Genomic DNA, 11948 nt, shown 5'->3' on the forward strand with positions numbered 1-11948 from the left:
CTCTTCTTTTCTTTAAGCAAACACTGAAGGCTTTCAGCAGCTGCCCCAGATATCACTTTAAAACCCCTTAAGGCAGTTTGAAAGGCCTCCAAAAAAGCATGACATTCAATCAAAGTTCAGCAAGGAAAGTTTTAATGAATAAACTTAGTAAATTAGAAAGCACTGCGGCAGAGTGATTAACTCTCATTTGGGCATTAGTGTTGAAATTAATTAAAATGTTTAAGCCATAGGAGGCAGGCTACCTCGTCAGGACCTGGCTCTGCCCTCGGAGTCAGTCTGGATCCAGGAGTGATTCATCTTACACAGATGAGAGGGGGATAAAAGGAAAAGAACAGTCAGGACAAATGTGTTTTCAATGGTGCTTAGCAGCAGGAGACCACTGGGACTTCAGAGCAACGCTACTGGAGTGTGACATCATAATACGGTATGTACACTGTGGAGCGGAGTGAAAAGGACTTCGCACTTACATTCTTGCCCTCTCTCCTTTGGATTGGATGCCATGTATATTCATTTCTCTGCCAGGCAGAATGCTGCAGTCTGCTGTCTTCAAGACCACTCACCAATTAGCTCTGTTTCCCTGCTCTTTTTAAACCTGCTTGCCACCGTTAATGTTCCTGCGGTGACATGAAGAGGTAGGCTTGGTGTCCTGGTGGATTTCCCTAAGATCAACTCCATAGAATGTATAAAAATATAATTGCTTCAAACAGACTCTCAGACACACAACAACGGATTTATTGTTAAATTCCCTTGACAATATGCAGGGCAGAAACCATCTTTTCAAGAAACCCAAAATATTCCATTCCCATTAGTTTTTAAAATATCTTGTAAGCTCGATTTCTTTCCAGAACTATGGGTCTGTGGATCTTCTTATAGAAACCCATTACCATGTGGCTGTTTAACAAATCCGTGCCTGCTTAAAATTATGAATGACAGCCCATTTCATAAAGAGAAAAGTCCTCCTTGACAGGAAAACAATCTCAGTTGGTTCTCCTTGGATAACAAATGGACTTGCGTCAGGCCGGCCCCATAGCTCTTTCTAAAATAGTGTGGCGAAGGACTGCCATTCCTATTTCAGGGGTCCTAATTAAGGAGCTTGCAGAAATTAGTGACCACCTGCCAATCTGAATTATCACCACCAGGAGAAAATTATCATGATTTGCCACAGATCTACATTCATAACTTTAAAAACTGTCCATCTTCCTTATTTTTTGCTCTATGGATTTCTTGTCAGAGGCAATGTCAGAGGTCACTGCCAGAGTGTCCCTTTGGTACCCATTAACTATAACCAGCAAACTTGTTCACTATTGATCCATTATGTCTAAGTATCTATTATGGTGGATATAAAAGGTGGCTTCACATCTTTCTAAACAGATAATTCATAAAGGCCAAGGGGTCATGGCTTGTGATATATTATTCTTTCACTGTATTTGTGACTGAATGGACAAAGAGAGAGAAGATGCAAAAGGGGTGCCAAGGGTCACGAGTGTTAGACTAGAGAGGTAGAAAGTTGTGTGTCAATTGGACACATTAACATCCATATAAATAATAAAAGGCATTAATAATATTTGTTCATGACCTCATTATCGATTCATTCTACTCAAAAGCAGAGGTTCCTAGAGCGAATGAAGACAGAGTTGATTTTTTTACCACCAAAGTTCAGTTGAGGTTGAACTCTAAACTGGAAGTCAACTAGAGACAGTAAAATATATTCTGGTAGGCATATACTGGGTCCTGGGATTGATATATTTTGCAAGCAGTGCATCATCCGGGGCAAAGCAACTGTTTGGAGAAGAGAAGCCTCACACAGAAAGTGTTAAGGGTCTGCAGGGCCCTAATGGGCTCAGCACATCACCACATTCCTTTGGGATTGTTTGATTCATCATGTTATTTAACCTCCACTGGTTCGTATTGAACATTCAGCAATACACTACAGAGGCCATTGCTAATGTTCCACACGTTCCCAGCCTAAAGGAAAGCATCTCATTAGGAGAACAATAAAATCTAATGAGTGAGCCTTGCTCGCAAGTTAGCTGACATTGGGCTCATTTAATGCTGTTTATGGTCTTCTACCCACTGGAGAACCCAGAGATGGTGCACTTTCTCAAGACTACAGTTTGGAGGAAAGTAAATTGAGATGAATCATGGTGAGATGAGATAGTTAAAATGTCATGCTCCATAAGTTTGAATGCATCCTTCAAGTTCTGAACAGTAAAATGCAACTGAACACTGAAACAAGAGAAACAAAGAAATAGCAGATAACTAACAATACAAACCCGCCTTCTTGGGCAAGGATGCTTCATTGGGGGAAACCAAAAACATCTTTTCAGAGCCCTCCTTGAATACACACCAGCATGCACACACACACAGAAAGACACACAGACACAACACACACACACACACTTCCTCCCAAATTTCCTTCCTTTGCCACCAGACTTCAATACATTACAGGCTTTAAAACAACAACAACAACAACAACAACAAAAAGCCCATTATGGATCAGGGGATGACACGTCAAGATTGTAAGATTTTTAGAGACCAACAACAAACCACCAGCTTTATTTCTGTTTACAAATGTGAGCCAGTCCCTAGACTGGCTGAGTAAATTATAAATTGTCCCCAGTAAATGTAGGAGCTAGCGATCACATGTTTCTGAGTCAGGACAGGCCTTTTTAGCTTAAGAAGTGGGTCGAGGAGAGGCTTGGGGGTTGAGAGGGTGGGATGTGGGAGCTACACAGTTACTTTGCCAATTTCTTCTTCCAGAGCCCCATTCATTTCAAATATCTACGGACTCGATGACCTCTCTAAGTTAGAACATCCTAAGAGAATTCCAAGGACAACCTATTTCCTGGAAGCCACCAATCTAAGTGAATAGTCTAACCCTGGGGATAGCTTTTCTTCGTTACATGAAACCCCAGTTACTGAGACAACTGGGGTCCTGAGGGAATTTTCCTTCGATGTCTGTGGTTCTCAATCTTTTTGTGGATCGAGGACCCTTTTGAGACTATAACAAAAACTATGATCCCTCTCTTGAGAAAAATATTGATACACAGAAAATTTTGCATGTTTGAGGGATTCATAGCATTCCTCAGATTGCCATAAGTTAAGAACTGCTATTCTAAATAGGGTTAAAAAAAAAAAAAAAGATGAGCATTGATGGAATTGCCCTTCCTTCCTTCTTCAATTCAAGAAAGAAAAAATAACGAAGCTTAGAGATGAGACAGCCATTGTGACCCCCGAACTCCAAATAATACTGTCCTTAATAATAATATCCAAGGGTCATGTTAGTGGTCTCCATGGACATCTCTAGTCGTCATAATAATTTTTATTTTTATTTAATGTTTGGAGATGTTGTAAAAAGTGACTACTGTTTCAAAATGTGACCTCTGTGAGGTTTAAAACCTACTGAATCAGATGAGATATGAAAGCGTTCAATATAATGTATGACTTAAAGCTATATTTTTTAAACTTTAATAGGAAATGTCTGACTCTTAGATCACTGTTTCTAAAGCCTGGCAGACAGAAACATGTCTTTTAAAAAGGTCTAATTTATATACCAAATAGAGATCCAGCAGGTAGAAATGATGCCTTTCCTTTTTACCTCATGCCAACCAGAATCTTTCATCAGCTTTGAATACACCTCAGCTCCAGCAATATTTAACAATGCTAACTCATCTCATTTATTTTCAAAGATTTTTCAAGTACTCTGCTAGACAGTTGGATACTAAGATAAGCAAATCACGGTCTTTGTCCTTGGGACGGTTATAGTATTGTGGGAGGACAGGTGTGTGTGAACACTCATGCAGCTACTGTGGTGGCTTAGACAGCATCCATTCCCTTCTTCCTCCCTCCTGGCAGAATTTTTTTTTTTTTTTTTTGAGGCAGAGTCTCACTGTGTCACCCAGGCTGGAGTGCAGTGGCATAATCTCGGCTCACTGTAACCTCCACCTCTCAGCCTCCCAAGTAGCTGGTATTACAGGTGTGCACCACTGCACCTGGCTAATTTTTGTATTTTTTGTTGTTGTTGTAGAAATGAGTTTCACCATCTTGCCCAGGCTGGTCTTGAACTCCTGGTTTCAAGCAATCCACTTATCTTAGCCTCCCAAAGTGCTGAAATTACAGGTGTGAGCCACTGTACCCAACCCGGAACTCCGTTTTTATTTGGGTACCCACCTCTCCTGTACATAAGCTATGTGATCTCTGGAAAGTTGACCCACACTAGGCTATACCAATCATGATAATCCTACACACACCCTTGCCTGTGATTGGCTCAGGCATCATGGCTTCAGCCTATTGCTTAATTGGTGACGGTAATTGGTCCAGGGATGAGCATGTGACCTAAAGCCCTCATCACACCAAAGGGAAGGACAACTGCGGGGAAGGTTCTCTCTCTTCCCCTCTATGCATGTTGCCCCAATTGCTTTTAGCAACTGTCTTGCTACCACTGGGGAGATTGGCCTGAGGACAAAACAAAGATATCTGGGATGGCAGATCTGAGAAAATTACAGAAACCCTAAGCAGAAACCCTGATCGTATCACATCTGGAGCCCAGTCTACATCCAAATGGCCTTTATATGAGATCAATCTACTATTTTCTTTTTGTTTAGTCTTCTTTGGGTGGACTTTCTGTCCTATGCAGACCAAAAACTTCCTGACTGTCATCCCTACTATTAGAAAGTGAGAGTACCCCTGGTATGCTACAAAAATCTTCAAAAAAAAAGCACAGAGGATGGACACAGTCACTCTGGTGGGAACTTTCTGGAGAAGGGGATACTTGAACTGAGTTTTGCAGGTTGAATAGGAGTTAGCTGAGCAGATATAAAAGGGAAAGGGGTTCTAAAGAGAGGAACAAGTGAACAGAGGTGTGCTGGTGCCTTCAAGGTTGTTGGGAGAGTTGTATGGCTAGAGTGAAATGAGCACTCAGGGGATGTTTTGGAAGATGAGACAGAAGAGGTAGCAAGGGCTGGATCATGAGGGGTCTCACATTCCGTGTGAATGTGGATTTTCTATTAAAGGTAATTGGGAGCCATTGAAAGATGTTAAGCTAAGTGTCATGGTTGGTTTAGCATTTTAAACAATTGCTGGTGGCCAGTGTGGAAGGTGAGTTGGAGACTTGGAGGTGAGTTGGACAGTTCTGGAGACAGGGGGATCAGTTCAAGAGTCTCCATTTTGCTGGAATTCTCAGTCATCCTCTCCCAACAAGGGGCAGAAAACATGGGCTCTTTCTGGACAGTTCAGAGATGGGAGCTGTGAAGACTGGTACAGATCCAAGTTGGTGCTCAAGATATAGAACAGTGCACAGGGTCATGGAATGAGCCCCTTACTTGCTGTGTGGCCTTAAGCTAGCTGCTTAACTTCTCTGCGATTCCATTTCCTTGTCAATAAAATGAGGATCCTAATGCCTACCTTGCAGTGTTTTGGTGAGTAAAATAACATTTATAAACAGATAAGGCTACTAGAGAATAGAAACTAGATTAATGACTCACTGGATGATTGAGTGACGGGGTGACATGAGGGGTTTTCCCTACTTAGATTAAATATGTGGTTATAGACTTCAAAATGGCAGGCCCAGTACTTGGGGAGATGTTACTACCAGATGAACAAGTTATCCCCACTACTTTCTGAGATAAGTTTAATTCTCATAGAATTTTTTTTAATGAGGGCAGATCTGCCCACAAGGATTACAGAAGCTTCTGCTCAGCTATTAATTAAAACAACGTGCTTTGAAGCCCTGTGGATTTGCAGCTCTCCATTCTTGGGGCTCAAGAGGAAGCATTATTATAAATTGCTTTGGAAGGAATTGATTAGGGGTTTTCCATATGATACCCTCAAAGGGCTTGAGAGATTAGGTTTTGGCCCGAGCTCAAGGGCTGCTGCCCAGTTGGTTTGGACACCCGGCAGGGACAGGAACTGAGAAAGGTGCCTGTCTGTGCTCCTTTCCATAAGCCAGATCCTTTGGTCTCCCAAGTTGACGGTGCCCATTCAGTGGTGGTCAGTAGAAAGGGCTAGGGTGGGACAGTGCGGAGCTGGTGCCCACCTGCAGATGCTTGGAGGTATAACGTGCAGTGATTGAGAGATTTACCATCAGAGGCATCCAGGTTTTTGAGTTCCAGCTCACTCACTTACTAGCTGTGTGACCTTGGGCAAGTGCCATAACTTCTCTGAGCTGTGACTTTTTTCATTTGGAAAAATGGGTTTTATTTATTCCAATTCTACAAAATGGGAGTAAATCTACTCCTAAGGTTATTATGTAGATTAAATAAAACATTTATGTGAAGTATGTACGCACCATAGTTTATAACAGATGGCTAATAAACATAGGTTGTTATTATTATTTATAATGAACATCTGTAATGTGGGGTCTGTCCATCAAGTAGCTGCTCCCTGATTTCCTTTTGGGGAATTACCTTTCCTGATTTGGTGTAGTCTTGGTGCCCTCTAGTGTGCTGACTGTCCACCTTAGAAGTTGAAAGGTGGAGGCTCTGCCCACCAGACTTTCCTTTCACCACCTAGTACAGCCAAGATGTGAGCATGTCACCTGAGTTCAGGCAATCAGAGTCTGTCTCCTGAGACCTTGAATCAAAGCAAAGGTAGCAAACACAGTGGGATAGTGCCTGAGGAAGACGGTCTTCCCTTCCCTCCTGTTGGTGCCCCAAATAGTTCCTACAAAGTCTCCATTCTCTCAAAGGGCCAAAATCCATTTCTGTTGCTTGTGACCAAAGAAATGAGATACTGTTGCTTTCTGCCTCTAGGAAATGAGTGTTTCCCTTCACAACCTGCTTCACTTCTTGTTTTGTCTTTACTCCAATACACAGGGCACTGCCACAACGGCCCCACCTAGAATGTTCCCCAAACACAGCCTAAATTTTTGCAACTTCATGCACGTTTTCAAGACGTCCTTTCTGTTTGGATGTCCATATCCAGCCCTCATCCTCCAACAGGCAAATTCTACCTCATTCTTTAAGCCCTGGCTCAAATGTTGCTTGCTAGGGAAGGCTTCAGTGACTGCCCTGACCCAGCAGTACAAAAACATTTCATTTCCTCCACCTTTTTCATACTTTCATTGAAGCATTTACTACACTTGCCGTGTTGTATTACAGTTAGGTTATTTGCTGCCATCTACATTGTGTGCTCTTTGGTGATGGTCTTGTTCAGTTTTGTTTCTCTAGTACCTGATTCAGAGCAAGAGCATGAAGCATTTTTATTGAATAAATGGTGAAGAAATGACATTTCTTACAAACATATGACTTGTACAATTTTATATGCAAACATATGCAGGGCGTGTCTAGATAATTTCAGAACAGTAGGCCAATTCAATAGACCACCTGGTTTTCCCAGTAGTGGTAAGAAACCTGTCCTTGTCTCAGTTAGCCAAATTGACTATCTGGATTCACCCAAAAGTTTAAGATCATTGTCTCAACTCTCTTCTTTGAGAGTTATGTCCCAACATAATTACATAACACTAGTAACTAAGTCTTCTATGGCCCTGACCACATCCCAAGCACCAAATCAATATTAACTCACGTAATCCTCATAATAATCCTATGAAGTAGATTCTGCTATTTTTCTCATTTCAGAGATGAAAAAACTGAGGCACAGTGAGGTCGAGTCACCTGCTCACGGTTACATGGCTGACCAGTGAAAGAGCTGTTTCTTGCCTCAGCTGTGCTCTTCCATACGATGCTGCCTCCTCTGAATTCCAGAGGAATGAGCAGATTCAGCACTTAGCCCAGTTTCACAGCTTGGGGGTTGGACGCCGGATAGGGGTGGCTGCATATGGAGATCTGCCCACCTTGTAAGAAGTATTGACGAGTGCAGGTTTTGCTAAGCTATAGCAGGTAGTGATAAAGACAAAGCAGGTTCCTCCCATGATATTTGATCATTCTGAGCCCCAGAAATAACCCTCGTGCAAGTAGGGGTCACATTATTTGCCTTGGCTAAACTCACCAAGCTGGATTTGGTAGGCAGTAGAGGGTAGTTCCATGGTTAAGCTTTTAAGTCAAAGAGTACTGAATGTAAGGCCTGGCTTAGCTGTCTGCTGCTGTGTGTGATCTTGGGCTAATTATTTAACTGCTGAGTGACTCAGTTTCCTCACCTGTAAAATAGGGCATAATAAAAGTCTCCATGTCATAGAATAGTTATGAAAATTAAATGAGATAATTACACGGAAATTACTTGGTATGTCTGGCACCTATTAAGTGGTAGTATTATACAAATGTTAGTACAAACATTTGTGCTAATTATGGGATATTTAATGACCAATAGCATGTTGGGTCTTTCAAGGAGCAATGAGAAGCAAAAGAGTAGGGTTGAGAAGTGAATGTCCATCTACTTTACCAAGCAAAGTGCAGTCCTTAAGAATTTACTCCACTGCCTGAAGCTCCATGTCTGGCCACCTAGTTCTCCCAAGGATTCCACTAGGTATGAGCACAAGATAGGGTTTGTAGTTTTCACACCCAGTAATCAGGGCTGATGGCTCAATAGGATTATTTTGTATAGCAAACCCAATATCCTCTTTACTATTCTTTTCCCCTTTCTGATTTCCAGTTGGAAAAAAAAACCCTCCAATGATAAATTTGGTCAAAAGGCTTATTTTATTACTAGTGCCTGTTGCCAAAGAGCTGATATTTCTCACAAATCCTGAGCTGTGAGTTGTGACAGCCAGTGCTTGGGTGAAGTTAGCACCTGCCTCATCCCCAAGGAGAAGAAGTGAGGATGTGATTTTCCCGACCGAGTCCATTACAACACATGTGCCCTGACCCCTGGGATTTGGGGAGGGGGATTCCCAATCTGCCAGTTCATTTAAGCTTCCAACTTCACAGATTCCAGATTCAGATACAGAGAGCCTTCAAATGTGTTCTATAGAAACCAGACTTCATTGTAAAGTTCTCTATTAGCTGCAAAACAAACAAAGATGTACAAATAAAGTACATTTTAAAGTAAGAAATATATTCTGTTAATGCACCTATCTGTCTCAGCTTTTAACCAACCCAGTTTACATGGTTTACAAATGAGACCTATTTCCTGAGAGATCTTGGAGTTGAAAATTGGAGTAGAAGTGAATATAAGCATAGGAAGGTATTACTGTACTCTGGGAGCCTCCAACACACTTAAAACACATTAATAAGCCCTCTCCATGGAGGATTCAATAGGATGAAACTAATCCTCATGTCGTCCTCTCTCTATTTGTCCTTCATGACTGGGACATGAGAATTATGCACTAAATAACAATCTCAAAAGGCAAATCCCACAGAATGTGGGAACCTCTTGGGACTGTGTTTAGGTGTTGTCACTCCATAGCTGGCATCAGAGTGAACTCCCACCACTGGGATATGGAACAATTTGTAATGTAGCAATTAATGGAAATATGGCGAAGCATTCGCTTAGCAGGAAACTGGTAACTGCAGGGATCACCAAACAGAACGGTACCATGGCATGTCCAATATCCCAAGGGATTCTGAAGACATTCAGATGACAACCAAGTGCTAGGCATCTTGAGAAGCCCCTCTGTGCCCCATTGTTACTTGAGGTTGAAGTTAAAAATGATACCTTCTCTTCCACCCAGCTTTTGAGCTACACAGAAGGGAGGAGCCGTTTTATAAAAATGCAGCCTCGGAAATGTAAGGACGCACCCTGCTTGCTCGCTTCACCCTGGGTGAACAGCCTTCGGCAGATTCTCATTAGGAAAATGTTCCACTGGGCTTTCTCCTCAGGGTGCAAGGGAGACCTGGGCTGTTGCAGAGCTGCATTTTGCATCACCTGGATGATTGTAAAACTCCCTACTCACCACCCCCAACCAACCAAGAAAACTCATCAGCTTAAGTACCAACCCCCCACCTCAGTTCTCATATACTTTCATCTTGTTCCCAGGATCCACTAAAGTAAATAAGATGTCCACCCAGATAATGGAAACCCCTCCAGCTCTCAGTTAGTGCCTTTTCATGCCAATTAAACACATTTTATACAGTCATTGTAGATGCATCAATGACTGCATTCCGAGACGCCAATAGGGCCGCGGCAGACATCAGCCTAGCAAATGAAATGTATTGCATGCGTGTTTTCTCTCTGTCTTATTCTAACCACTTGGCAACGGTCTCAATTGAAAACATTGATTCTGAAAGATATATCTGGGTATATAAACTGATTAAGCAGCTTATTTGCTGCTGATTACTTTACTAATAAAGATCTCAGAGTGCTTAATTTAAATTAATACTTCTTTAATGAAAATCCAGCTTAGAGCATTAAAAACAATCTTGACAGATGCATTTATTGCACAAACATACATTTATCTACGCCAAGCCAATTGAACATACAATCATATTTGGTTGGAGTTATAATTGATAATGATTCTACAATTATGACTTCAGTTAGGTGTGTGTCGTTCACCAGAGTTACTCTGATAGTCTCAAAAGGTTTTCTCATTTTGGAGGCTGTGGGGACCCAGTGGGAAGTACATGGAAGTTTGTGAAGCAACTGCAGAACATTTGGTTACTTTCGAGATGAGGAGTAAGATAGCCTTGCTTCCCCTCCCCCTCACTGCATCCTCCTCTGCCTTAAAAAGCCAAAAGAAGGGTGGCTGACTTTCCAGTGTAGTAAAAATTGGAAAGGGGACAAAAGGTGTCAAATGTTAAGACCTGGGGATTAAGCAAAATTGGGTTATTGATTAACCAGTGTGTTGGTAACCTGATGTTTGTGGCAGCCAAATACCAGAGTCTCTCGCCTCTTGGAGTTTATGGGCCAATTTCTCCCAAGATGCGTGAGCTTGTTGTGCCGCCGCCAGTGGACTCGCCAGCGGCTGAGCAGCTCAGAGTGACAGCGACTCAGCGTCTGGAAGCCCCACTGGGTTGTGAAATGAAGAAGGCCCTCTTTGCCCCTGATGCAGCCCGGGCGAGCCCCGAGGCTCCAGAAGCGAGCATCTCCCAGCTCCTAAAGAGCAGACATATATCCTGCCTTTAAGACAAGACTACAATTGCAAATCTGAGAATATAAATTACACTTTCATCTTTCTTTGGTTTTCTTTCTTTTGCTTCAGTTTTCATTCCAGGATAAACTTTCCTGTCAAAGGGACATTTCTGATGTGTCAAATTCACCACTATAATGAACAGGTTGACAAATGTGGAAGGTGAGCAGACATTTGGATCTGCCACAGCTGCCTGCAGCCAGAGGAAACCATGACTTTCACAAGGATAACGAGGCTTTGAAAGATGGCGAAAATGTCGCCATCAACCTGCCCTTCTGCTACTTAGTAATTAGATAATTAGTCAGGCCCTAATTATGGGATCAGGGTGCAGGAAAACAATTAGCTGAAAGAATTACTACATAAAACTGAAACGGAGATTCCTGAAAACAATATTTAATTTTATGATATTAATATTTGCAGCAATAATGGGAGTCCTTGACTGATGCCAGCCGTGTGCCTAGGCATCCGGAAGGCAAGCTGGGTATTCTCCTTCTGAGAGCTGGATGTCAACACGAAAATGAATCCTGTGACACTGTCTTTTCAGGACCCCATGTGTGCCCAGGCAGGAAGTTTGTGGCTGTTGCGTGTCAGCCAAGTGTGTACATACCTGTGCCACACACACTTGCCTGCAAACTCCCAATTCCTTCCCCAGGCCCCAAGAAGCTACCAAATATGTCTCCGGCTGCAAAGAAAAATGGGGCCGGCTCATAAATTCTTCTTGCATATGGTATGAGAGAGTAAACAGGTAAACAAGTTTTCAAATGCCTTCCTCCAACCTGGAATTATTAACACATTGTCTTGTTATCATGATTAAAATTAAATGATGTTCCAGGCTCTTTGACAAATGAATTTGGAATGGTTACAGTAATGGCATTACTTTAAATTATGAAACCAGGGAGAAAAAAAAGAGAGACAAAGAGAGAAAATTGAGCCTAACAGCCTGATCCTTAACTATTATTTACCTATTATCTGAGAGAATTGAATCTCGCTG

At 42.1% G+C, this 11948-nt stretch overlaps 1 long non-coding RNA gene across 1 annotated transcript; it reads left to right on the forward strand.

Moving 5' to 3' along the window:
• Window positions 1-584: 584 nt before the first annotated feature.
• On the forward strand, window positions 585-11003 carry LOC130540486 (uncharacterized). Its single transcript, XR_008954454.1, has 2 exons — window positions 585-632; window positions 10697-11003. It is a non-coding gene; the product is annotated as an uncharacterized LOC130540486 (long non-coding RNA).
• Window positions 11004-11948: the final 945 nt, after the last annotated feature.

The sequence above is a fragment of the Pan paniscus genome, chromosome 1 (assembly GCF_029289425.2).
Source record: "Pan paniscus chromosome 1, NHGRI_mPanPan1-v2.0_pri, whole genome shotgun sequence".
NCBI lineage: Eukaryota > Metazoa > Chordata > Mammalia > Primates > Hominidae > Pan > Pan paniscus.